Source organism: Schistocerca americana, chromosome 4, assembly GCF_021461395.2.
Source record: "Schistocerca americana isolate TAMUIC-IGC-003095 chromosome 4, iqSchAmer2.1, whole genome shotgun sequence".
In the NCBI taxonomy this organism is placed as follows: Eukaryota; Metazoa; Arthropoda; class Insecta; order Orthoptera; family Acrididae; genus Schistocerca; species Schistocerca americana.
In genome coordinates this window covers 105,073,528-105,097,038 of record NC_060122.1, presented here as the reverse complement: position 1 = coordinate 105,097,038, position 23,511 = coordinate 105,073,528, and the positions used below count along the sequence as shown (strand labels likewise).

At 43.7% G+C, this 23,511-nt stretch overlaps 1 non-coding gene and 1 pseudogene across 1 annotated transcript; one reads left to right on the top strand and one right to left on the bottom strand.

Moving 5' to 3' along the window:
* Nucleotides 1-20,414: 20,414 nt before the first annotated feature.
* On the top strand, nt 20,415-20,489 carry Trnas-cga. The gene has a single exon. It is a non-coding gene; the product is annotated as a tRNA-Ser (tRNA).
* Nucleotides 20,490-22,438: 1,949 nt separating this feature from the next.
* LOC124614476 lies at nt 22,439-22,556 on the bottom strand (annotated as a pseudogene).
* Nucleotides 22,557-23,511: the final 955 nt, after the last annotated feature.

The following is a 23,511-nucleotide window of genomic DNA, read 5'->3' as shown; positions in this document are numbered from 1 at the left end:
TGTTGGGCGCCTGTGCTCCATGGACATCCAGAACTTTGTCTACGCGTGTGAGAATGTTCACGTGACCATTGATACCAGCACCATTGCACAGCTGACACCGTACGTCCAGCTTGTGTGCAGTTCTCCGAAAGGACCATCCCACCACTCGGAAAGCATCAATTCGACGCTTTTCAGACTCGCTCAGTTGGCTGTAGGAAGCATGAGCACTTCTCCGTTCCACTATTGTTTGCTTACTTCGCACATTTGCACCACACAGACCCTTCTGGCTGCGAACATTCCCTATTACTGGGTAGACACAGATGGCGCTCTGGTAGGTATGCCACTACGCTATCTGTTGGTGCACGACGCTGAAATCGTCATCAGTAGGTCTATTATCTCCCGGTCGTATATGCCGTAGTCGTACCGAAATCGACGCCTCTTTCGAGGTGAAGGGAAAAATCTCAGTAATGACTCACTGAATATCTGTAAAGTAGGAAGCAGAATGTTGTCCTCAAGTGCCAACAAACAGGGAAGAAATTTGACCTGTCTGGTGCCACGTAAAGTATGTGGTGTGCCACAGGGTTGTGTTCTGTGTCCACAATTTTTCTTCACGTATATCAATGATCTGGTACTAAACACAACAGCTGACTTACAAATTATTCTGTTTGCACATGACACAAGTGTTATTCTGAAAGACGTCGGACGTAATATAAATGACGGAGCTAATAGGTAGTCAGTAACACTCTATAGTGCAGACTTTCCATGGACGGGCCACAAGGCGTGCCACCACTCTCTGAGAGGACGCACTAAGTGAATTAAATCAGAACATTTGACGTAACAGAACATTCGGATTATAACGTTCGGATTATTCAGAAAATAACCGTCGTTCGATATGCATCTCCAGTTGATTAAATTGTTATTTCAAAAGTCGTCATAATTAATCTTTGATTATTCGCTATCAGACTTACGATCACCGTCACCTTGTCTAATCAGCGGACTATGGGCGGTTGACCACGGACGGATTTTCTGGGTCATAGTTTAATTAATTCTACAATATCCCAAGATGGCGAATACCGGCAGAGGCTAGCCAGCCGATAGTTTCAAATTCAGGTGACGGCTGCTTGCCGCGGAGGACACAAGAATACCCCCTGTTTCCGCGGAAGTTGCCGCCTCTTCAGCATTTTCAACCCCTGGTCCGAGGTTTCTGGTAGCTGCGAGAGGCAGCTAAACGGTAACCGCAGCGCTGGTACGGCCTTCTTCTTGTCTGGAGACGCTTGCTATGTCACCTCGCTAATTTTTTTTAGGCCGTTATCTACGTGCCTTGGACTTCGCCATCCTATCATTGGATATGTTAATGAGAATACATTCAGAAGACACTGCCACATTCACTCAGCGAACACCAGACTAAAAAGTAAAATGACCCTCGATAGCAGTTCGTGAAACACTGCGCACAAAACTGTGTACCCTTCAGCAGCTTTCATTTTCAGTAGGTATCCAGCAGAACTGAAGAAATCTAGGAACAAATCCCAAGTATTCCAATACACCATCATACTCTCCACAGTTTTGGCTAGCATAACCCTAGTTTTCAACATAATCTCCATATTCAGATCCAAATTGAAAGATTTTCCTGCGGTACACTCCTGTTCTGTATGGAAATTCCTCTCAGTAGTTCAGAACTTTTCTCTCTAAAGGGCCTCATCTCAGTTATTATGCGCATTTTGACCTTTTCGCGGGCCTAATCAATAGTCGCAAGACTGTCTTGCGACTTGCTCTGAGGATGGCTGGACTATACTCGGCCGAAATATCAGTGGAAGAAATTTTATTTGCGCTGGTGCATGCCCGAAATTTAATGGAGTAGCTCCGTTATTACTATATACGCTATATACAGGGTGAGTCATCTAACATTACCGCTGGATATATTTCGTAAACCACATCAAATACTGACGAATCGATTCCACAGACCCCTCATAGTAATGTACATATGCGTCAGTGAAAAAGACCAATATAAAAGGTGTTAGCATGTGGACATAATGTGCTGTTCCAGTCTCTTCTGTGCCTAAGGTCCATCACCGTTCCCTTTGGATTCCTACGTAATTCGGTGCTCTCCGTTACACACGATCGAACAGCGGAGGAGTGGTACTCAAGCGTCAACTTTAGGTTACAATATCTCCGGATGTAATTAACATTTTACAATGCAACAAACGGCACTGATTACGTATTTGTTTATATGTTCAGATGTGCTAACACAACTAACGGGGTTCCATTTAAAAAAACGTAGGTTTGTGTTAAAAAACATACTTCCGTGCATTTTTTATGGTTTGTATTAACCAATTACACTAGCCCCTCTTCTCACGTTCGGTCTGTGGAATCGATTCGTCAGTATTTGATGTGGTTTACGAAATATATCCAGCGGTAACGTTAGGTGACTCACCCTGTATAATAGACTAACACTATACCGGTAGGAAATGGTTCAAATGGCTCTGAGCACTATGGGACTAAACATCTGAGGTCATCAGTCCCCTAGAACTTAGAACTACTTTAACCTAACTAAGGACATCACACACATCCACGCCCGAGGCAGGATTCGAACCTGCGACCGTAGCGGTCGCGCGGTTCCAAACTGAAGCGCCTAGAACCGCTCGGCCACACCGACCGGCCCGGTAGGAAAACATGACAGCTTTGAAAGCATGTCGGTGATGAACTGAATAATATGCTTCCAGAAAAGGTACCTTATGTAAAGAAAATTATAAACCTTGCTGTATTTTAGGTGCATACGGAAACCTCCAATGCATTTTCATCAACAACAACGCCGCAGGTGGCAGACTAACCACAGATCCACTTTGCGACACCGCAGCCAACACAAACTAATTTTTCGACGCCACTATAGACACTGGGGCATTTTTTAAACGTCGCAGCAATCCCAAACCCGCTTAACCACATTAGTACACTTAATTAAAGCAAACATAATTAAAGGGAAACACGTGTACACATTGTTTATGGGCGCAAAGAACTGAAACGAATGAGAACAGACACAGAACTGAAAGGATCGCGAGAGAACAAGCTTGCTTACAAACTGAAACGAAACGAGAACGGAAACCGAAACTGGACAGCGACATTATATTACTGTCAAATAGAACTTTAATGAGCAACGGAAAAAGTAGCGTCCTGACAGACTGCCTCATCATCGCTCAGTCCTAACTGCTAAGGATAGAAACTTCAAATCTCTAGAGGCTGTTCAGCTTATACTGGAGGCATCGTTTAAAAAGGGGTCCTTCGAGATTCCACCCACAAGATGGTGAAACAGGGGATGAATACACACACATCAAAACGATTTTTGCATTACTTCGGTTCCGAGAGTTCCGGAACCTGTACAGATTATTCGAACAGAGATCAACATAAACATCACTTGTGCCCTTTTTACTGCCGATGAAAACCACAAATTGCATGTTGTACCACCATACAGCGAGACTTTCAGAGGTGGTGGTCAAGAATGCTGTACACACCGGTACGTCTAACACCCAGTAGCACGTCCACTTGCATTCATGCGTGCCTGCATTTGTCGTGGCATACTGGCCACAAGTTCATCAAGGCCCTGTTGGTCCAGATTGTCGCACTCCTCAACGGCGATTCGGCGTTGATCCCTCAGAGTGGTTTGTGGGTCACGCCGTCCATAAACGGCCCTTTTCAATCCATCCAGGCATGTTCGATAGGGTTAATGTCTGGAGAATATGCTGGCTACTCTAGTCGAGCAATGTCGTTAGCCTGAAGGAAGTCATTCACAAAATGTGACCATGGGGGCGCAAATAGTCGTCCATGAATACGAATGCCTCGCCAATATGCTGCCGATGTGGTGGCACTATCGGTCGGAGGATAGCATTCACGTATCGTACAGCGCTTACGGCGCCTTCCATGACCACCAGTGGCGTATGTCGGCCCCACATATTGCCACGATACCATGAAGGCAAATGCCTCGCCAATTGCTGCCGATATGGTTGCACTGTCTGTTGGAAGATAGCATTCACGTATCGTACAGCCGTTACGGCGCCTTCCATGACCACCAGCGGCGTATGTAGACCCCACATAATGCCACACCAAAACATCGGGGAAACTCCACCTTGCTGCACTCGCTGGACGGTGTGTTTAAGAAGTTCAGCTTGACCGGGTTGCCTCCAAACACGTCTCCGACGATTGTCTGGTTAAAGGCATATGCGGCACTCATCGGTGAAGAGAACGTGATGTCAATTCTGAGCGGTCCATTCGACATGTTGTTGGGCCCATCTGTACCGCGCTGCATAGTATCGTGATTGCAAAAATGCATGGACGTCTAGAGAGAAGTTAAACATCATGCAGCCTATTGTGCACAGTTTGAGTCGTAACACGACGTCCTGTGGCTGCACGAAAAGCATTATTCAACATGGTGGCGTTGCTATCAGGGTTCCTCGAGCCATAATCCGTAGGTAGCGGTCATCCACTGCAGTAGTAACCCTTGAGCGGCCTGAGTGAGGTATGTCATTGACAGTTCATGTCTCTCTGTATCTCCTCTATGTCCGAACAACATGGCTTTGGTTCACTCCGAGATGCCTGGACACTTCCCTTGTTGAGAGACCCTCCTACCACGAAGTAACTATGCGGACGCGATCGAACCACGGTATCGACCGTCTAGGCATGGTTGAACTACAGACAACACGAGCCGTGTACCACCTTCCTGGTGGAATGACTGGAACTGATCGGCTGTCGGACCCCGCCGTCTAATAGGCTCTGCTCATGCATTGTTTTTTACATTTTTGGGTGGGTTTAGTGACATCTCGGAACAATCAAAGGGACTGTGTCTGTGATACAATATCCACAGTCAACGTCTATCCTCAGGAGTTGTTGGAACCGGGGTGACGCAAAACTTTTTTTGATGTGTGTATATAACAGATAATGTCCTCAATGACACCTCCTCGTCCAGCCCAAAACCGCTAAGGATGGAAACTTCAAGTTTGGAGGGGATGTTCCTCTTATCCTGCAGGCATCGTTCAAGAATGGATACTTCGAAATTCCACCCAAATATAGAGGATGACACATTTTTTGAAAATATGACGCTATTAAAGCAATTGTTTGGTTTCTCAGTCGGAAATTAAAAAAAAAAAAAAGGACGTGTTCAGCGTTTTTTGAAATTCAACCAATAGGGGCGTAAAGTAATGGGGAAAGTTTTTTGAAAATGAATCATTATAAAAGACTTACTAAAGCGTTTTTAACACTACATCTATGAAAATTGCTATCTGACTACAGCTTGAAATAAAAAAATTGTTTTTCACTGTTTTCGGAAATTCAGTCTGTAAGGATGTGAAATAGAGGATAAAAAGTTTTTTTAGAAATTTATAAAATTTTACAGCTAAATCTATAAAAATTTATGTTTCACTTCTCGATTAGATATAAAGAAATATGTTTTAAGGGATGGAAGTGTCTATGGAAATACCACGACAAGAACGCAAAAGGCATGATTACCAAAAACCTTGAACTCCAGCTACGGGAATCGCTTTTTGAGCGTAAGTACATTCAGCAAATATATTGCTTCTATGGCCTTAATTAGCGTGAAACGTTTAGAAGATGTTTCAGTTAGTGAACAACAAAAAAATTCTTTATAAAAAAAGATAAATAAAGAAAATCTGTTGACACCATACAATCAACGAAAGCGAAGCAACGGGCGCTAAGCTAATTTATTCAAAAATATCTCTTACTATTTCTTCGTGTTTAATTAATTTCCTGATTAGTAAACTTTCTAATTAGCAGTTGGTAAACTGGTTCAGTGACTGAGTAGCTGTGGCTCGCACAATTCCACTGAATATGTTAGATAAATAAATCACTCACTACATAAATACCCACTACTGGCATAGAAATAAATCTACACTAGTGGCCATTAAAATTGCTATACCACCAAGATGTTGTGCTACAGACGCGAAATTTAACCGACAGGACGAAGATGCTGTGATATGCAAATGATTAGCTTTTCAGAGCATTCATACAAGGTTGGCGCCGGTGGCAACACCTACAACGTGCTCACATGAGGAAAGTTTCCAACATATTTCTCATACACAAACAGCAGTTGACCGGCGTTGCCTGGTGAAACGTTGTTGTGATGCCTCGTGTAAGGAGGAGAAATGCGTACCATCACGTTTCCGACTTTGATAGAGGTCGGATTATAGCCTACCGCGATTGCGGTTTACCGTATCGCGACATTGCTGCTCGCGTTGGTCGAGATCCAATGACTGTTAGCAGAATATGGAATCGGTGAGTTCAGGAGGGTAATACGGAACGCCCTGCGGGATCCCAACGGCCTCGTATCACTAGCAGTCGAGATGACAGGCATCTTATCCGCATGGCTGCAACGGATCGTGCAGCCACATCTCGATCCCTGAGTCGACAGATGGGGACGTTTGCAAGACAACAACCATCTGCACGAACAGTTCGACGACGTTTGCAGCAGCATGGACTATCAGCTCGGAGACCATCGCTTCGGTTACCATTGACAGGAGCGCCTGCGATGGGGTACCCGACGAGGAACCTGGGTGCACGAATGGCAAAACGTCATTTTCTCGGATGAATACAGGTTCTGTTTACAGTATCATGATGGTCGCATCCGTTTTTGGTGATATCGCAGTGAACGCACACTGTAATCATGTATTCGTCATCCCCATACTGTCGTATCACCCGAAGTGATGGTACGGGGTGCCATTGTTTTCACGTCTCGGTCACGTCTTGTTGGCATTGACGGCACCTTGAACAGTGGACGTTACATTTCAGATGTGTTACGACCCGTGGCTCTACCCTTCATTCGATCCCTGCGAAACTCTACATTTCAGCAGGATAATGCACGACCGCTCGTTGCAGGACCTGTACGGTCCTTTCTGGATACAGAAAATGTTCGACTGCTGCCCTGGCCAACACATTCTCCAGATCTCTCACCAATTGAAAACGTCTGGTCAGTGGTGGCCGAGCAACTGGCTCGTCACAATACACCAGTCAGTACTCTTGATGAACTGTGGTATCGTGTTGATGCTGCATGGGCAGCTGTACCTGGACACGCCATCCAAGCTTTGTTTGACTCATGCCCAGGCGTATCAAGGCCGTTATTATGAGGTGGTTGTTCTGGGTATTGATTTCTCAGGATCTATGCACCCAAATTGCGTGAAAATGTAATCACATGTCAGTAGCCAACGCCTTGATCCATCACAAACGTCCCCATTATCCGCGTAATGTTTGCGGCATAGCGCATTCTTCATTGGGGCAAAAAAATGGAAGGTGCGAGATCCGGGCTGGGGTAGATCAGGAAGAACAGTACAAAGAAGTTATGTGAGCTCCTCTCAGATTTGTAGAGTTGTGTGACGCCTTTCATTGTCACGAAGAAGGAACAGTTCATTTGCAGTTTTGTGGTTACGAACAAGCTTAGGTCGTTTCGTAAGTTCGTGGGGGTAACGCAACAGACTTCAGAGTTGATGGTTGCTCCATGAAAAAAACACCCACTTGTACTAAACCTACAGAAATGTCTCAGTTTTGCCAGTGAGTTCATAAAGAATGATGTGAGAGACGTGCAGTATGACTTGCCGTGCTTTTTCCACCTATGTTGGGGGATTAAGACAGTTCGTCCTTGGAATATCTTAGTGAGTTGTTGCGTAGGATTCTTGCTGCCTGTTTTGTGGAGAACCTCTCGAAGTTCACGTCCCTCGCAAAAGCAATATCAGCGCCGCCAGATTCTCTGTAAACTGCAATTCTACTTCCTGTGATTTTAAGTCATGAAGGGAGAAGCTATATTATTCAGAATAACGTTCAAAACGGATGCAACTGGAAACTAACTATTTCCTGAGGGTATAGTCTTAAGACAAAAGTGGATCGAAAGGCCTCCTATCGGCGACTAGCGACTATGGCGCACAGTCGATACGTGTATTTACACTCGTGATATATCGTAGCCGTTCGTATATTTTCGTTAGCTTGAAAAATACTCACTTATTGACTAAGATGATCAGTTTCTGGTGTTGTAACATTCTTCTAAAAAAGTACTTATGACCTGTAGGCTTCTCCTAACACCTATATTGAAAAAAGTCACCTTTACTAGCAAATATTTATTGAGGAAAGTTATTTGCTTTTCGCCGGAATGCCAGTGCTTTCCCTACGTAACTGACTGTTCAAAAATAGTTCAAATGGCACTGAGCACTATGGGGGATCTGAGGTTATCAGTCCCCTAGAACTTAGAACTACTTAAACTTAGCTAACCTAAGGACATCACACACACTCATGCCTGAGGCAGGATTCGAACCGGCTGCCGTAGCGCTCTCGCGGTTCCAAACTGAAGCGCCTAGAACCGCTCGGCCACACCGGCTGTTGACGTAACGGGAGTTCTCTTGTCTAGTCACAGCTCCCCCGCACACCACTGTACACTAGCAACACCATCTGGTCCATCGGTCCCTTCAACCAGCGTGGGAACAAATCTTACCCCGTACAGTACGCGTTCTGCTGTACCGCTTTACTCACCAAATAATACATGATACCTGCAGACGCGATTCGAAATTGTAAAACTGGAAAACGAGGGAATACAAAGTTTCTCAAACAGATGAGGTACCTTACAATCATGGGTGAGGCCATGAAACAGAATAAGCCCTTCAGAGACCTAAAAGACCCTCAACATGGCTTTACCGGTGGAGGCTTCGTTTTCTTCAGAGGGGACGTTGCGCGGTGCCACTTCATGGATCTGCACATTGTTTCCGGTTCTATGTGATGAACTCAAATCTCCTCGCCTGTGTCGATGTGCAAAAAATTGGACTACCAACAAAGACTTACAGTTGTGCAGCGAGGTGCTTGACTGTGATTCGTTGTTCACTTCTAATGAGAGTTTCCGCACGTTCGAACATCGCAGGAGCCACAGCTGAGTGCGGCCGCACGTCACGCAGGAGATCGGATACGTTTGCACGACTTTGTCCCGATGATGACAAACGCCTCGCACAAATATTCGCCGTGCTTTTGTTCACTACCAGATATCCGTGGCCATTCTGTAGGCACCTTCAAATATCTGCGGTGCTCTGCTTTTCCGCCAAAAGGAACTCTATGACAACTTTCTCTTTGAAACGCACCTTCGTTATATGCAGTATTTTGAAGGCTACACATAGCGCTGCTACCTATCGGAAAGAAGGAAAAGCAGAGAGGTGGATGGACTATATAGAGGGTCTATACAAGGGCGATGTACTTGAGGACAATATTATGGAAATGGAAGAGGATGTAGATGAAGATGAAATAGGAGATATGATACTGAGTGAAGAGTTTGACAGAGCACTAAAAGACCTGAGTCAAAACAGGGCCCCGGGAGTAGACAACATTCCATTAGAACTACTGACGGCCTTGGGAGAGCCAGTCCTGACAAAACTCTGCCAACTGGTGAGCAAGTTGTATGAGACAGGCGAAATACCATCAGACTTCAAGAAGAATATCATAATTCCACTACCAAAGAAAGCAGGTGTTGACAGATGGGAAAATTACCGAAATATGAGTTTAATAAGTCATGTCTCCAAAATACTAACACGAATTCTTTACAGACGAATGGAAGAACTAGTAGAAGCCGACCTCGGGGAAGATCAGTTTGGATTCTGTATAAATGGTGGAACACGTGAGGCAATACTGACCTTACGACTTATCTTGTTGTTGTTGTTGTGGTCTTCAGTCCTGAGACTGGTTTGATGCAGTTCTCCATGCTACTCTATCCTGTGCAAGCTTCTTCATCTCCCAGTACCTACTGCAGCCTACCTCCTTCTGTATCTGCTTAGTGTATTCATCTCTTGGTCTCCCTCTACGATTTTTACCCTCCACGCTGCCCTCCAATACTAAATTGGTGATTCCTTGATGTCTCAGAACATGTCCTACCAACCGATCTCTTCTTCTAGTCAAGTTGTGCCACAAACTCCTCTTCTCCCCAGTTCTATTCAATACCACCTCATCAGTTATGTGATCTACCCATCTAATCTTCAACATTCATCTGTAGCACCACATTTCGAAAGCTTCTATTCTCTTTTTGTCCAAATTATTTATGGTCCATGTTTCACTTCCATTCATGGCTACACTGCATACAAATACTTTCAGAAACGACTTCCTGACACTTAAATCTGTACTCAGTGTTAACATATTTCTTTTCTTCAGAAACGCTTTCCTTGCCATTGTCAGTCTACATTTTATATCCTCTCTACTTCGACCATCATCAGTTATTTTGCTCCCCAAATAGCAAAACTCCTTTACTACTTTAAGTGTCTCATTTCCTAATCTAATTCGCTCAGCATCACCCGACTTAATTCGACTACATCCCATTATCCACATTTTGCTTTTGTTGATGTTTATCTTATACCCTCCTAGAAGAAGGGATCGGTTGGTAGGACGTATTCTGATGCATCAAGGAATCAGTAATTTAGTATTGGAATGCAGCGTGGAGGGTAAAAATCGTAGAGGCAAACCAAGGGATGAATACACTAAGCATATTGAGAAAGATATATGTTGCCGTAGGTAGTGGGAGATGAAAAGCTTGCACAGGATAGGGTAGCATGGAGAGCTGCGTCAAACCAGTCTCAGGACTGAAGACCACAACAACAACACCTATCGAAACGTCATGAAACAATAGAGGTTGGCTGGTTGGTTGGTTTGGGGGAGGGGACCAAACAGCGAGGTCATCGGTCCCATCGGATTAGGGGACAACATGTATGGCAACAGATACGCACCACACTTAATCGCAAAGCGTACTTGTGAAGGAAATTGGCCGTCCCTATTCTAAGGAACCATTCTGAAATTTGCCTGAAGCGATTTAGGGCAATAAAGGAAAACCCAAATCAGGATGGCCGGACGAGGTTTAAACCGCCGTTCTCCCTAATGCAAATTGAGTCTACTAACCACTGCACCACATCGCTCGGTAACCATAGGCACTGCAGCATGAATATTCCTTGATGCCCCACAACAAATGCCGCACTCTTTGAACCGAAACTGTCCGAAGGAAAGTATGTTTCCTTAACTATTGAACGCCGCTGGTATTTATAATCCTTTAATGTTCTAATCATTTCAACAAACACCCACATAAAATTTTAGTTATATAGTTTGTCTCTCTATGAACATAGTAACATATCGTCCACTGTTGTGCTATGATCATTCACGTGACAAAAAGCCGCACCGCTGCAAAGTAATCTTTGGCCCATGTGTCCATGTTTACTGTTTACACGAGACTGGTGAAACATTCAGATCTGTTTCCTGGGTCTGGCAGCATCGTATAGAGGGCAAAGTTGTGGGGCTCTGCCGCAATAGAAGTATCCTGAGAAGGTATTAATGCACCATTTCTATTACTTGTTTCAGATGGCTTTTGTTGTTTCCAAAATTTGTTTGGTTGCTACACCAAGTATTTATGGCTGCAGACTTGCTAATTATGTGATTTGACTAACATTCTTTTGAGTCTTAGGCTGCATTGTTACGAAACACTAAAACAACATCTATGAAACTGACGTTTCGTCAGTTTCTGCAGTCGTGTGGAGGGCCACTTCAAAGACAGTCGGAAGCGTCAGTTTACACTTCTTTTAGTGTTTCTTAAAGATGCACCTTATAACCCAAAAGGATTTTATTTGAATTGGTGCTGAGATACACACTTTTAGACAACCCATTCGGTGTGTGTAGGTGAATAGCTTGTGCTACACTCTGCGATTAAGTGTGGTGCGTGTCTGTTGGCATACAGGTTGTTTCACTATTATAGGTGCAAAGGGAGTGGGGCGAGGAGAGAGCAGTGAAACAAGCAAATACCGAGAAGCACTGACATATCGGTCAGGAAAATCAGTGGCTTCCCTGCTACGATGTACGCGCAACTGCTACAACGACCCATAATACTTTTTCGGTCCCATATTATGTGAAAATCAGCACCTGTTTCTTTTATTCACTATTTAATTTTTATATGTTTTACCGTTTTGTAGTTTCAGTTTAAAAGATTTTGAAGAACTTAGGGCGCATCGAAGTATATAAAAAAATTACGAATACCGAGAAGCGTGTCCTCAGGGAAGACAGCCAGACAGCAGACATTACGCCCTTCTGCGCATCGGCGAGACGGTTTGTTTAAACCCAAGATGTAACTTCCGGGTAGACCAAGAACAATGTCGTCCCACTAATATAGGAACGCGTATTGTAAATAGACGCAATGCCGAACACAAGTACCAGAAGTACTGCACCATCAGAACACGTTTCGCCCTCCAGCGTATAAATGATATTACATGAGAGACAGTTGTGCCATGCAAGTAAATAATGGGTCATTGTGGGTAATTATTTAGAGATAAACAACGAAATGTGCATAGCACTTACACAACGCAGTATAAAAGTTGGGGAACTCAACAGAAATACAAAACTATACATGTTTCTTGTCATATATAAGTTTTTATTCTACATTAGTATGTTTAAGAACAATTATTTAAAAAATTGAGGAAAATGAAATTTTCTGTATGCAGTGACTTTAACACAAATGAGACAAGGTCCATCATGCCCGTCTTCGCTCATTTGACAAGGTCCTCGTAAAACCACTTATTCTCCTCTTTCACAAATGGAATCATTTTAGCTAAATCCCTTCTCTTTTCTTGAAACAACCTAGATTCACAGTGTGAAGTTGCCAGCTGCACCTGCTGAAGATCAGAAGGCTTTCACGTTCCTCTTCAAGATGTAATGCTCCTTGGACTCCTCAGTTTCATTAAGAAGTGACCGAATTTGTAGAACCTCTAGCTGTTTAGCAGTCAATCTACTGTAATCTACGGTACTGTTGAAAGATGCACGTTGGTGAAATTCATATATTTTTCAGCATGTGACTTAAAGTCGTAAAAATCTGTTTCTTTCATAGAAGTGACTGTGAATGTTGTTCTGGGCATGGCTTCAGTGATTTTGGAATATCACACGTTCTGTTAGGTACACCCATAGAATCGTCGCCATTTTAATTGTTATTTTTCCCGCAGAAGTTGTCACTCGGCATTATCAGTTTCTTTTTACAAATAAATTTCGATGTAAAAGCTTCGTGTACACACGAAACAGTTTCAGTCCCACCAATGCCACATAAGGCCTCATGTCGGAGAAACACGTGATCGGTTTGATTGTCACCAACACCAATGTAAAAGTTTTGATTTAAGAGCTTGACGCTTGACCCTTTATTTGCTTACATACCGCTGTTGTCCTCGTTTCATGTACAAAGTATGTGAACCCTGACTTCACCTGTATCTCCAGTCCAAGTTGCCTTCTGTCAATGAATCTTAACATAATCATACACAGTTCCTCGTGCGCTTGTTATCCACAGTAGAAATATGCTTTCCCTGAGAAAGTGTTCTGAATATCCACAACACTTATGAGAACCCGCATGCTACTACTGAAACGACACATCAGAGTATACATTATGCTAATATTCGGCTGGTTTCTTTGGCGATCGGTTGATGGGGCCACCCGCCTCGTCTCATTCGGAAACAAGAAAAACCCCGATTCGTCCGACTGCACAACACGCATCTGGTCAGCCACTGTGGAGTTACTGTATTGTCTGACACAACTAAGGCATGCATCTTGATGAGGCGCTGTGAGCAATGGTGTTTTGCGATGTAGCCGACTCCAGGTTTCCGTTTCGCTAATTTCTCTTGGCAAAGTTGCTCAGAAACTGGACGGGTGGGGCTGTATTCACCGACAGCAGACATTCTTGTTGTGTATGGAAGTGATTGTTGCTGACGTGGTGTGACACTTGTCCACGGCCCATGTGGGTTAGCATACTTTACTGTTTGTGAGGTAGGTTGGTTGTGGCTGTGGTAGTTTATAACCATGAGATGCAAAATTAAAATCCCTGTGATCGGAAAACGGAGTGAAGATCCCTACGCAATCACGCTTATTTTCCTTTTAAAGATAACGAAACAAGTCGTGCAACAGATAAAGTCTTATTAAATGTGAATTTTACAGGGGTAGGTCCACTGTTCCCGTGTGGAGTTACTAGTCTCCCACCGGGAGCCTCCCCATGTGGCGGATAGAGGAATGCTCAACAGATGTGGTGGGTATCGGGGAAATAAAATACTCGGGGTGGACCAAAACTAGCGGCTGCTGCCTTGTAGCGTTATATTGGCTTACCAAAGGCTAAAGGAAGAAAACTTTGAAAATAAATTACCTGGTCCCCAGTTTCGGGGGTTATGCAATGGTCCAGCTCCTCACTCACGTGAAAGAATTAAAATGCTAAAAACCTAATAAAATCCCCCGGAAAAAGGATCATATATATAAATCTAAACTAGAGAGCGTAGTTATGTATGGAGTGGAGACTTGGACTACAAATCCGAAACACCTAAAAATCTGCAGGCAGTAGATATGGACTTCTGGAGAAGATCATAAAGAATTTCTAGAAAAGAGAAAGTAAGAAATGACGTAATAATAAAGAGAAGTAATGGATAGAAGGAAGTTACAATGGTACAGGCTTGTAAGGAGAATAGAGGAAGCAAGAATTCCGAAAATGATCCTGGACTGGGAACGTGAAGGGAAGAAGAGAAGAGGACGCCCTATGACCACGTGGCTGCAAAACGTGCGATTAACAATGAGAAAACGTGACGCAGAGAAAGAAGGTACACAAGATCGAAACACCTGCAGGGACATCCTGAGGAGATAAATTAAGATCTTATGTAAAAGGTGTAATAATTTCCGCCGGCCGAAGTGGCCGCGCAGTTCTGGCGCTGCAGTCTGGAACCGCGAGACCGCTACGGTCGCAGGTTCGAAACCTGCCTCGGGCATGGATGTGTGTGATGTCCGTAGGATAGTTAGGTTTAACTAGTTCTAAGTTCTAGGGGACTAATGACCTCAGCAGTTGAGTCCCATAGTGCTCAGAGCTATTTGAACCATTAATAATTTCCGGGTATTTGTTCTGCTGGAGAAAAATCTTTGTGTAGAGGAAAATCTCAATAAATAAAAGTAATAAAGGTCCACCCTTAAAAATTAATAGTCATGCATGAAAAAAACCGGTCAACCATCATGCAACATCACATATTAGATAAAGGAGGCATCTAATTATTGAATGAAACTACACGCTTGCGAAGAGGCTATTTATTTCCCTTGATGTGCATGCAAGTGGAAAAACCTTCAGCAAGAGGACAAAAAAAGGAAAGTTAAAGGAATATTTATGATTTAACTTCGATATTGGTACCAGTTCTGGGATCGCGTAATGAATATTGCCAATGGTCAAGCGAAAAGCATATCAGAAAGTGCTAATGAAAAGAGAAATCGGAAGAGCAAACACCGCTGAAAGATGCAAAGTGTATGCAAGGAATGAAACAACTAACTGCAGTCATTAATTGCCGCTAACGACTAACTACGCAATGCTAGCAGATACAGCCCCGCTTTAATTATACTACAGAAAAGCATTGGCGGCTGTCCGAATCTCAACAATTAACTTCCAGCACTATTGACTGAATGCGTGCCGGCCGTGTGCGGCACTCAACAGCGTTCGGGACCCATCTTCACGTACATCTACATCTACATCTACATCTACATAGGTACTGTACAAGTTTCCGTACTGTGCGTGGCGGAGGGTACCCTATGCCACTATCTGTCATTTCCGTTCCTCTTCCATTCGCTAACAGAGGGACGGAAAAAGGACTTTCTATATGCATCTGTTTGTTGTTGTTGCGGTCTTCAGACCAGAGACTAGTTTGATCAAGCTCTCAATGCTACTTTATCCTGTGCAAGCTTCTTCAACTCCGAGTAACTACTGCAACATACCTCCTTTTGAATCTGTATAGTGTATTCATCTCTTGGTCTGCCTCTACGATTTTTACCCTCCACGCTCCCCTCCAGTACTAAATTGGTGATCCCTTGATGCCTCAGACCGTGTCCTACCAACAGATCCCTTCTTCTAGTCAAGTTGCGCCACAAATTCCTCTTCTCCCCAGTTCTGTTCAGTGCTTCCTCATTAGTTACGTGATACACCCATCTAATGTTCAGCATTCTTCTGTAGCACCACATATCGAAAGCTTCTATTCTCTTCCTGTCTAAACTATTTATCGTCCATGTTTTACTTCCATTCATGGCTACACTACACCATACAAATACTTTCAGAAAAGAATTCCTGACACTTAAATGTATACTCGATGTTCATAAATGTCTCTTCTTCAGAAACGTTTTCCGTGCCATTTCGACCATCATTAGTTATTTTGCTCCCCAAATAGCAAAACTCGTCTACTACTTTAAGTGTCTCGTTTCCTAATCCAATACGCTCACCATCACTTAATTTAATTGGCAACTTTCCACTATCTTCGTTTTGCTTTTGTTCATATACATCGAGTATCTTCCTTTCAAGACACTATCCATTCCGTTCAACTGATCTCCAAGGTACTTTGCTGTCTCTGACAGAATTACAGTGTCATCGCAAACCTCAGAGTTTTGGTTTCTTCTCCATGAATTTTAATTCCTACTCCGAATTTTTCTATTGTTTCCTTCACTGCTTGCTCAGTATACAGATTGAACAACATCAGGGGCATGCTACAACTTTGTCTCGCTACCTTCTCAACAACTGCTTCCCGTTCAGATCCCTCGACTCTTATTGCTGCCATCTGGTTTCTGTACAACTTGTAAATAGCCTTTCTCTCCCTGCATTTTACCACTGCCACCTTCAGAATTTGAAAGAGAGTACTCCAGTCAACATTGTCAAAAGATTTCTGTAAGGATACAACTACTAGAAACGTAGGTTTACCTTTTTCTTAATATATCTTCTAAGATAAGTCATGAGCCCTAATTTCTCGTGTCTTATCTCCTTAGTCCCTACCCACAACGTATGTTGGCGGCAGCAGAGTCGTTTGGGAGTCGGCTTCAAATGCCGGTTCTCTAAATTTTGTCAACAACGTTTCTCGGCGTGGCCCGTGAGGCTGCAGCAAGAGCGTCTTTTTGGAGGCAGAAGGCAGAGTGTGTCTTTACCGAAATTCTAACTTCTCTCTAGTTTTGGAAAAGCTCCAAGTTATCCTACAACGACGATAATGATTCCGAGCGCCGTTCAACATTTAGCCATGTTTTGCCTAGATTGCGCCACTGCCCCAATGAAATTTCGAGATTTCGACATAACTTCAGCAAGAGGGAGACATTTTTTTTAATTTGTAAATGGGGATGAGTGCAGAAACTAATCATCTTTCTAGCCACGTGCCCAAGCAGCCGCTGAGACACTGTGTCTTTCAGTTCCCACGACAGACTTCAAACCGACGCTTTTTTTTTTCTGTAAAGGAGACGTTCCTTCAGGTAACCCTCGCGTCTTTGTACGAGCACTTGCCAGCCAGCGGATGTGTTACGCCCCCAGCCGAGTTAACATGGCCTGCCCCGAGCCAGGGGAGATAACGAGGTTGGGGGTAGCTTCGGCCCTGAAGCACATTTTAAGCTACACGCTTACGGCGGTGCCGAAGGTCGGTTGCTTGGTACCTCTCTCTGGCGTCTCTCCTTGCTAGACCATTGTACGGAATGAATGAAAAATTACATCTTGTCACAAATGGAAGTGAACAGCTAATTCTATTCCTTGTTCGACCGTAGACAGTACGTCGAACTGTACAAGCAAACTGCACGTAGTGAAACGAATTATGAAAAGAACATCTCAGTTAGACATTCATTATGTTAAAAAAACTTCCTGGTAGATTAAAACTGTGTGCCCGACCGAGACTCGAACTCGGGACCTTTGCCTTTCGCTGGCAAGTGCTCTACCATCTGAACTACCGAAGCACGACTCACGCCCGGTCTCACAGCCTTACTTCTGCCAGTATCTCGTCTCCTACCTTCCAAACTTTACAGAAGCTCTCTGCGAACCTTGCAGAACTAGCACTCCTGAAAGAAAGGATACTGCGGAGACATGGATTAGCCACAGCCTGAGGAATGTTTCCAGAATGAGATTTTCACTCTGCAGCGGAGTGTGCGCTGATATGAAACTTCCTGGCAGATTAAAACTGTGTGCCCGACCGAGACTCGAACTCCCGGGCACACAGTTCGAGTCTCGGTCGGGCACACAGTTTTAATCTGCCAGGAAGTTTCATATCAGCTCCGAGTTCGAGTCTCGGTCGGGCACACAGTTTTAATCTGCCAGGAAGTTTCATATCAGCGCACACTCCGCTGCAGAGTGAAAATCTCATTCTGGATTCATTGTGTTGTTATAACCGGGTAATATTATGAGAGCACAAAAGTATGAGTAAAAATATATAGGGTGTAGCTACAAGAATAACTATGCCCCCTTACCTGTTCTGATGGCATGTTACACGGCTGAGAGTAGTGTGTCATTCATTATAGACACTCTGAACAGGCGGCGTTCGGTACAAAAAATTTGGGTAACTACTTTCAGGACGTAGTCATGGAGACGTCCAAACATGATGAATCCTGCCATTCCGTCACATATCCAGGTCGACCCAAACTTCTACGCTGTTTCCATACAACCGACTGGATGGTACACATACTTCACTGGTATGACTTGTGCCAGCAGCCTAGGGTCATGTGAGCATCTAGTGTCAGTCCTGAACCATCTGCGACCAGTGTAGTGCTTGAAGTGGGTCAGTTATATTTTCCCTGGTGAGTTGTCACATATATTCCCCTCGGAACCGGAACTTACAAAAAGCTATGTACAGTAATTATACAAGGACCCAAAAAAATGGATACAAAGAAAACTTAGTAACAACGCTGAAAAATAAAACCAAGGAACAGAAAGGAACAAACACCCAGCTATAATCAACAAAGGGACAGAATCTCACAAAAACAAACACACATAACGCAGGAACAGGAACAAACAACACAAAGTGGGAAAGAAACGAAAAACAAAAGGTGCTACACAGTGACATAGAACCACAAATACACACACACAGAATATCCAATATTTTCAAAAATCATGCGTAAAAATAGCCCAACAAACCGACAACCCAGTCCAAAAATACTTTCTAAAAACAGCAGGAAAAACTGATCTACATCAGAAGTCAGGAGTATACCTACTGAAATGCAATATGTGTGATGGAAGATACATAGCTGAACCAGGAGGACATTTGACACCAGATACATAGAACATGTAACAGAATGGAAGTGTAGGAGGAATCACTCACTATTTTCAGAACACATACACCGACACCAACATAAAATTACTACCAGAGACAAATACGTGAAAAATCATAAGGATAAACAACAGCAAAAAACGCTTCCTAATATTACAAGAAAATTACCGCATTCAGACCTCCATTCACCACTACCATCTCCTCTCAGTGTGTTTCATATAATCACCATTCACCATCCAACATCCCCCAAAAATCAGAACCACAAATTCCAACCCGCACACCGTCCCACCCCCCCCCCTCCCCTGCCATCGCTAACCTAAGAAACATTTTCACTAGTTTCTAATTTACACGAATGCACTCACTCAGACACACACACACACACACACACACACATACGTGCACGCTAATTTAAAAAAGAATAATTTTTTCACAAGATGTCAACTGCAACAACCTACACGTAAACCAAACGAACAAACATAAACACTGTAATACTGCTCTTACTGAGAACACTCAGAACAGCAATTCCGTTTTCTAAAGTGAGGTAATGTCTAAATAATGGCAATGCAGCAAGATAAAAACTGCAAAACCGCAAAAATAGCATCGGCATCTGCCTTCGTTAACCAAGAGGGAACAAGCTGAGGTTCTCAGAATATGTGAACAAGAGCCAGAAACACCGTAAGCAAATTGCACGCCAACTTTATAAGCGAAATACTGTTTTTAATCTAAAACAATCAAAAATATACAATCATAGGTATCCATATTTGCTGGATGACGACAGGAGATGCTTTATAAATAAAAGAGAAACGCCCTGCTGTAAAATTATCTTTAATTAGTTGCAGTAAGTTCAATACGGGGAAAGGAATAATAATTGAGTAATTATTCTATTGGTTCATTTTTTACTGTCACGTAGTTGCTAGAATTTCCTGTCAGAAAATCAATAAGATGCTTGAAAAGAGGGAAGTAGCATCTCTCTGCCATCAACATGGACTTCCGTTTTTACTCTGCCTCTACTGATCTCGACAATGACAACACACTCTCCCATCATCTCCTCAGGATTCGCCCATCCAGTCAGAACATTGTATGTGGTGCGGATTGGACCCTGGGGCAGATGAGGCTTCAAATAGTTTCTCATCAGCTACTATTCCCGTAGTGGCCTACAACGATTGCAGCAAATGCACTTAGCAGAGGAAGTGACGTAAAATATACCGGGCACTGTTCTCCTTCTTCAACAGCGGGGAATCATGCGTAATTCTGCTGGGTACTAGGCTTAGAGAAAAACTGATGAAATGAGCAGGTAGATCAAGTAGCCGAGGAGGTTCGCAGGAGAGCTTCTGTAAAGTTTGGAAGGTAGGAGACGAGGTACTGGCAGAAGTAAAGCTGTGAGTACCGGGCGTGAGTCGTGCTTCGGTAGCTCAGTTGGTAGAGCACTTGCCCGCGAAAGGCAAAGGTCCCGAGTTCGAGTCTCGGTCGGGAACACAGTTTTAATCTGCCAGGAAGTTTCAGGTAGCCCAGGAGTAAAGTTCTGTATAGGGAAATTGCCGTCAATTTTTCCACCGGTCGCTGAGCTGATGCTTTTACACTGACCGCCACAGTATTTTTAGCCATTTTTATGAAAGAAGTGAGCCCGCATTGCGAAGGCAGGGCGCAAACTTCAAACTGAACACCACGCATTTTCAGCAACAAAAGAAAGGAAGGATGTGTGGAAAAATATATTTTTCGAAAAAATATATTTTCTGGCAAGATCTAACTTTAGTTTTCGTGACGCCAACATTTAATAATAGCGACAGCGATAGCTTTCTTAGTTCCTCTTACAGCAGTACGCTAAAATACGTGTTGCAGTAAGTGTCTCCATCTCTCAACTGATCATCTCAAATGTTCAGAAGCAAAGAAAGGTAACCATTATTAGCTCACAAAACATCATTTTTCGAGCAAAATCGAAACCTAGACGACAAAGAGCGGGATTCTTCTGCAGTTTCCGCTACAGTTTGAAAGAGATTAGCGAAAAGAAAACCATTAGACACGCTTCTCTAGCAGCAAGATTTATGTAAGAGACCGGACTGTTCAGTTTCTTCTGCAAGCTATTTTATTACACAGCTTTCATAATCGCTCATATATTATCAAGACAGAATCACGATATATTATATAATATTGTATGGAGCGAGTTTTTTTTTTTTTTAATCGTGACAAAGAATTTTTAGTTTGGCAAAGCACAGTATTGTGTAAAATAAATACATTAAGAGTAATGGGGAAAACAATGAGCAGTATCCTCCTTACGAATGTATCATCGAAGTTTGAGGAATTCATATTATACTTGACAGCAAACAAATCAGACATGCGCGTCTTGATTACAGTGTAGTAGATCTGTAAGTCGTGTGCAAGGTCATTGTAATTAGGTTATGAGCTTTCAGCAAATGTGAATTTAAAATGAGTCACCAGGTTAAAACATCGACCAGAAAGACTTAGAACTGACAGTAAACATTATTTAGTACTTCCGAATGTCTGTGTGTGTGTCTCTGTTCACGCGTGTGTGTGTTCGGAAGAGCGGTTGCGGGTGGTGGTGCACCCTTTAATGGTATTTAGGGAGTGTTATATTTCAATTATTATTGAATCCCCGTCAGACAAGGAGCTCAGAAATAAGAGACTCCCAGTAGGAAAGTTTGAAGAAAACAGTGCCAAGTTCTAGACCATTCACGTCGGGGCAACTCTAATGTTCTTTGAGCCGAGTAGCCCATTTCCTGTCTTGTCAAGAACGTGCCGTTGTGGCACAGAAGAGTAAAGACATTGCAAGGAAGCTGCTTAGAGAGGGGACGGAAGAATCAATCAGCAGCAAAACTCGTTCCCGGAATTGTGGTGCCTGGAGGCTCCAGCTCCAGGTGAGCCGGGGCGTCTCGCGCAGCTGACGGATGCCTTTGTCTCTGGGGGTAAGTTCGAGGAGCGTGGCGGCGGAAATGAGCCGCCTGCCACCGCAGCCCCGACCACAGTCGATACAGCCAATCAGGGCCCGGCGGGCAGCGCCGAAGAGCCGTCACTGTGAGTCCTTTGTCTCGCCCTCTCGCAGCCCTTCCTGGGCACCGAGTTTATAGAAAGTGCCGAGTTTGCTGATGCACCGTGCATTAATTCGTTTCTAACTGACACATGGAAAGGACACATGTGAAGCACTTTTTTCACAGCACTGTATTACGAGGGCGAATCAAAAAGTTTTTACCATTGTTTTTTATTAGCCTACATAAAAAAGCACTCCGTCTTCAGGCCACAAGTAGCCCATCGGGACCATCCGACCGCCGTATCATCCTCAGATGATGGATGCGGATAGGAGGGGCGTGTGGTCAGAACACCGCTCTCCCGGACGTTATGATGGTTTTCTCTGACCGGAGCCGCTACTATTCCCTCAATTGGCATCACGAGGCTGAGTGAACCCCGAAAAATGGCAACAGCTCATGGCGGCCTGGGTGGTCACCCATCCAAGTGCAGGCCACGCCAGACAGCGCTTAACTTCGGTGATCTGACGGGAACCGGTGTACCCACTGCGGCAAGGCCGTTGCCATTAGCCTAAATAAGGTACAATAGAAATCAATACATATTATAAAAGTAAGTGCACAATTTGCATGCCATTAAAACTAAGAAACGAATCATAATACGATCAAGAGAGTTATATGGTGTAGTAGCCCTCTATCCCCCATCCAAGACAAACCTTTTTTACCTGAAGAAATTGCTTTTGAAGATATAAAGGCTGGGAAGTTTCATCCTCTAGAAATTCCTAGAACATTCCAGAACATTCGAGAGTATTCGAGAACATTCCAGAACATTCTAGAGTATTAGCGAGCATTCCACAACATTCCAGAATGTTCTGGAATGTTTAGGAATAGTCTGTAACATTCTGCAAGATTACAGAATGTTCGGAAACATCCAGATCATTGTGGAACATTCCAGAACAAAAAATGGTTCAAATGGCTCTGAGCACTATGGGACTTAACATCTATGGTCATTAGTCCCCTAGAACTTAGAACTCCTTAAACCTAACTAACCTAAGGACATCACACACATCCATGCCCGAGGCAGGATTCGAACCTGCGACCGGAGCGGTCACGCGGTTCCAAACTGAAGCGCCCAGAACCGCGCGGCCACACCGGCCGGCCATTCCAGAACACCCCAGAATGTTGTGGAATGTTCTGGAACATTGTGGACTATTTGCCGCCCGTTTGGCATGTTCTCGAATTCGCCACTGATGGGGCTACCCATAGGTAGGGGTATATAAAGAAAAACCCGTTGAAACTTCAGTATCTTATCAGTGACGAAGGGAGGAACCGAAAAAGTAGTGTAGTGAGTAAAAAAAACAAACAGTGAATCGGAAGTAGTCAAAGTGGTACAGTGATTGAATGTAAAGTGTGAAAAATGTCTAAAGTGTAATTACTGAATCTGTCAATAAAAAGTTGATTTCTTTTAAATTTTAGACAATGTCCAAACGTAAAAGGGAAGGAGATCTGGCCAGTTCTCAGGC